This window comes from Mus caroli, unplaced genomic scaffold (assembly GCF_978045245.1).
Source record: "Mus caroli unplaced genomic scaffold, Mus_caroli_1 scaffold_18, whole genome shotgun sequence".
Lineage (NCBI taxonomy): Eukaryota > Metazoa > Chordata > Mammalia > Rodentia > Muridae > Mus > Mus caroli.
The window spans coordinates 17,363,163-17,369,072 of record NW_028227273.1 but is presented as its reverse complement, the minus strand read 5'-3'; positions in this window follow the sequence as shown (position 1 = coordinate 17,369,072).

The following is a 5,910-nucleotide window of genomic DNA, read 5'->3' as shown; positions in this document are numbered from 1 at the left end:
CTTTTCCAATTTGTATCCCTTTGATGATATCCTATACTTTTACTTCCCAGAATTCATGTACCTGGCACACGCCCAACAAGCAAACATGCTGGTACCATGAAGTTTCTTGACTCTGTCCATCTTTCTGTTACAGAAAGGCAAAGGTACAACTTTTCTCCTATAGATGAAGGTCAGGTCTAATTGCACTGTTCTAATGGTACATTGTGCTTCCTTAGCCTTTTTGAAAATTTTCTAAACCCTTCACACCTGTGACTGCCAATGGCTATGTAGTAGACCTCTATGCCAGTAACTCAAACATTATACCCTTTCCCCTTCTTCATTCTACTCTTTCATCTAGATACTAAGGCTCACAGTCTCAGTGCCCTGACGATTTTAGATTATACAGATTTGTATCCTAGACCACCTATCAACAAGTATAACAAAAAGGAAACCACTTCAATTCTTAGTTTTTGTTTTCTATTTTTTGTATTATGAAATTGGGATTATATTCATATCAAAGTTATACAAGTTACATGGAATTATGGAGCCTTTGAACAATGTCTACCATATGCTAGTATAAATTGTTAACCATTGTAATAAATTGCTACACGTGTTTAGGGCTTCTAAAATGGAATTCGACTATACACTTTTCTCTGTAAAACCTGACATGTAGCTTGTTAGTGTCACTAATATAACAAAAGCACTTTTTAAATAATAAATGTTCTCTCTGTGTTAATAGCATATAAGAATAAATTCATACTATATTTGCTGTGACATTCTTATTGTACTTTCTTGCTAATTAGAGAAAATTTTCTTTACCATTGCTATATTCATATATTTTTTTCCATCATAGGGAAATGCTCAGAGTTTCTAATGGTAAAATAACATGTCATTTCTAAAATCAAAGCAACTTAATCATGATGTTCATTATATTAACAAAGCTGTTAATAAACTTGTAGAGTTTTCAGACTTTTCAACCATGTCTGTTAGCGACATTGCTTTTGATTATTATTTATTATTTAAGCTATTTTCTATTTCTTTATTTTTCTTTCTTCTTTCTTTCAAGCCCTTATGGTCAAATGTAGGTCCTCACATATACTGAGCCTGTTCCCTAACACTGCTATACCCAGAGCCTCCTTGTTGTGTCTTTAAGGATTTTGTCTAAAACCCACACTAGATCTATTACAATGGGTCAGATGGATTTCTTCTATTCTGTTTACCAAAAGACATTTTTTAGGCTGAAATAAGCTGGTGGTTTTTGGTTTGAAACTTGTGTTTCAGAATAAATATAAGTTCAAGTCAATAACAGTAGTTGTAATTCAATTCATATTTGACTTCTACTATCACTGCTTGTGTATGTCTTTCTGTGTGTGATTTATGTGTGTAGGTTGTGCCTATAGATATATACAGATTCATGTTGAGGCCAGAGGTTAATGTCATGAATGTTCATCAATCACTCTTTATCCTTCTATAGTCAACGTCTCTCAATGAACCTGGTACTCACTGACTGACTGGAGAGTAAAGCTCCAGGGATCCTCCTGCCTCAACCTCCCAACACTAGATCTGCAGCAGTAGGCCTATAGCTTTCGCAGGAATGCTAGAGATACAAACTCTTGTCATCTCTGTGCCAAGTACTTTATGAATGAGACATTTTCTCAACTGTACTTCTGCTTTTGGTATATTTGTACTCTAAGAAAATTTACGATGTTTTTGTACAATTAAGATCTCTCAGAATGAAGTTGTTCATGTCATATTTTCATTATCATAGGAGAATAATCCATCTTTCATTAGTAGTATAAACAACACTATTTTCATCTTTAATCAAACTGAAAAGCTATGGCTTCTCATACTTTATGATTATTTAATCAACTGTACACTTTATACACTCTATATGTTTTAATAGTTTTTGAAATTTTTCTTTATTATTCTCTGGCATGGGGGCTCCCTTTTAGTAGTTCTTTGTGTTTTTTTTTTTTTTTTATTTATTTTGTATTCCTAATTTTTTCTTCATGATTACTTTTTTAATAGATTAAAAGATATCAATATCCAATTACATGTAATTTAGCACCAATCAATCTGGTTTTTTTATACTTCATTTTTGCTCTAAATGTTCTGTCATGGTGACAATATATTTTGAAACCTCAAAGGTTTAAAAAGGTTTTAACTTTCATTTCCCTACCTTCAAATGTACATATTGTTATTGCATGTGTTCGTTATTAAATTACAGTATGTTTTTAGTCGTATGTCTTCTATATGCTATGAATGGTTGGAAATTGTTGGAGATGTAACCTATGTTTCTTGCTTTTCTTAATGTATATTAGATAAAGAAGAGAAAGGGTACCCACTTTCCATCTGTGAAAGAGTCACAGTTATCCTGTGTGTTGTCCAAAACTTTTCCATTCTTCCAAGTTTATCTGCTTGACTTATGAAAAGCTAACTCTGTTCATTATTTTCAGTAAAAGGTTGTATTAGTAAGTTTTACTTTGTCTTTTAACCAGCTGAAGTTAAGCAGCAATTTTACCTGATTTATAGATGCTTAGTTATACTCAGCTTTTACCACATGAGAATTTTATGCTTGGCAATTATTTTCACTTTAACTATAAAATTTTAAAGGTAGTAAAATTTTTCGACTTTATTATGACTATTATTTAGTTCAATATATTTTATTTTCATATTAAAATATTTTGTGTCCTTATTTTAATGTCGCTTCTAAATATTACTTATATTGTTTCAATTGCAAGATAATATGACAATCAAATTAACTCCCTGTTTTTTAATATTACTTAGCCAGTATTTTTTCTATTTTTATTTTCTAAATTACTAATATGTTCATTGTAATCTGAACTAACTAACTTAAATGCTAACCAGTTGCTGTATTCATTTTATATTATTACTTCTGAATCCTCCCTGGTCCATTTCTCTTATTCCTTAAGTGTGGACTACCGAATTTTGCTAATGGTAAATCATTCTCTTAGTCTCTGATGTTTATAATTTACATTTATATTGTAATAATCATTTAAATGCATGTAAAATCTAATTTTTTCATATTTGAAAGTACTGTTTTCTCCTGTCTACTATCTAAAACACATTTTTAGATATATTATTACTTAGTATTTTTATCTTGTTTGGCTATATTGATTTTAATTGGACTTGCTCTTTAAAAGGAAAGGTTTATAGCTTCCATCTGTTATAAAACACAGTCTGAACTGTCTATACATTTTTTATTTCATTCACCATTCTTATATCTATAGAATTCCCGGTCACTATTTGATAGATTTTAATTTTCTCACTTCTGTTTATATATTAACTTCAAAGATGTCTCTCTTTTGTAAAAATAATGCTAGATCATGTGTCCAGCTTTTTTTCCCATTTATTTTTAGTTTTGCTTGCAATTTAATATTTTAAGTTGTTGGTATAAATTGAATAATCTCTCCTACAATGCTTAGATAACTAGTGTGTGTGTGTGTGTGTGTGTGTGTGTGTGTGTGTGTGTATGTACATGTATGTGTGGATGGATGAATGTACATGTATATTTATAAATGTACAAATGTATATATACATAAATATATATATATACAATATATATATGTATATATATATATATATACAATAGTCACTAAGCATTGTAGAAGTTATGATTCAATTTATATGCACAAATCATAAATTTTATGAGTACAAAATTTTAATTTTAACATTGAAAAATTTTAAATTATAACATATATAGTATACAATTATATATGTATGTATAATGTATATTGGTGTTTATAAACATAGTAATTAACTGGGTAGTTGTGGTGCATGCTTTTAATCTCAGTATCTGAGAGGCAGGGGCAGGTAAATCTCTAACTGTGAGGCTGTGCTGATCTACAGAGCAAGTGCCAGGAAAGCCAGTGCTTCACAGAGAAACTCTCTCAACAACAACAACAACAACAACAACACAAGAAAGAAATGAAAAACAAAACAAATGACATGTGTGTTATTTTGTGTGTTTAATTGCATCATTACTTTAAAAGTGTGCGTTCACATACTTCTGGTGATTTAGATAATGCAATTAATCACGGAAAGCTCTCGTTTTCTAAGCAATATTTTCCCAGGGTGATTTATCTTTAGGTTTCTCCATTAACTTTTAATTTTCAACACTAAACATGATTTAAATATAGAAATGTAGATCTCCTTTAGTCATTACCCTTTAAGGAATATTTTTGTGTTTTCCTTACATAAGAGACTAATTTTTCAATAAATGTTTGTATTTCTATGCAAAAGACCACAAATGACATTTATCCTTTGGGGATCATTACAAATTAATAGGAAATATTTAGGTTTGTTTTCTTTTTCATTTTCTGTTTCTTTTTCTTTTCTTTATTTTAAACTTTACATTTTCTTCCTTATATTCCAAAAAGGTGTTAGCAAAATTTTTCTTTCTTGTCTTCTTATAGACATAGCAAAACATTTTCAGTGAAGCTGTAACTCTCTTCATGCAAGAGGCCTGATGTGTTGTAGAGGAACTGGGGAGGACCTAGGAATCAGAAAATCGCAGTTCCTAAACATGATCTTGCCTAAGCATAAAAACTAGGACTTCATGTTTTTCAAATGTCTTTAAAACCTAAAATACTCGGTTGTCATTTATGTAAAACAAAACAAAAAAAATACAGCATGTGCAAAGGATAAATGGTTGTCTTTAGTTTTCCCTTTGTTTTATTTATATCACTACTTTGTAATGACATCAAATATTTATTTTCAGTTATTGCACATAGCAATATGAGTGAAACTCTATACCAATTGTTACAGCCAGGACTACTTACATAAAATAGTCAAAATTGAAAGTGTCCTAAAAGCCTATGGGAAGAAGAATGTGTGGACAAAGTTTACATGTATATACATAGACAGTTGCTGAGTCTTCACACATCCTATTTTGCAAAAAAACTTTAAGTAAGCTATGTCATATAATATATGATTTTATTTGTAGATGGTAGCATGTGTCAGATTCATGAGGACACAACTGAGAAGGGTTTTTGCCATGAATTACAGAAAGGATAATGAAGAGTTGGTGTTGAATGTTTGCAAAATTTAGAGGAAAATGAGAAAGAAGCAGTTGAAGATTAAACCATCCTGGAGTTGGTAATTAAAGTGTTTGTATAACACATTACAAACACTGAATCTCACACTTAAGATGATTTACATAATAATCTTTGTTGTATATATTTTGCAATTAATGTACTTCCCATCAAAATACATGTGAAAATTACAAGTTATTCACTATTGTTATTTTTCAAGACAATTTGAATTCTTTGTCATAATTTACTGTTAGATTTTGCATTACTTAGCCGTTCTGACTGGTGTGAGGAAGAATCTCAGGGTGGTTTTGATTTGCATTTCCCTGATGATTAAGGATGCTGAACATTTTTTCAGGTACTTCTCAGCCATTCAGTATTCCTCAGGTGAGAATTCTTTGTTTAGCTCTGAGCCCCATTTTTTAATAGGGTTATTTGATTTTCTGGAGTCCACCTTCTTGAGTTCTTTATATATATTGGATATTAGTCCCCTATCTGACTTATAATAGGTAAATATCCTTTCCCAATCTGTTGGTGGCCTTTTTGTCTTATTGACAGTGTCTTTTGCCTTACAGAACCTTTGCAGTTTCATGAGGTCCCATTTGTCAATTCTCGATCTTACAGCAAAAACCATCGCTGTTCTATTCAGGAATTTTCCTCCTGTGCCCATATCTTTAAGGCTTTTCCCAAATTTCTCCTCTATAAGTTTCACTGTGGAGTTCCTTGATCCACTTAGATTTGACCTTAGTGCAAGGAGATAAGAATGGATCAATTCACATTCTTCTACATGATAATCGCCAGTTGTGGCAGCACCATTTGTTGAAAATGCTGTCTTTTCTCCACTGGATGGTTTTAGCTCTCTTGTCAAAGATCAAGTGAC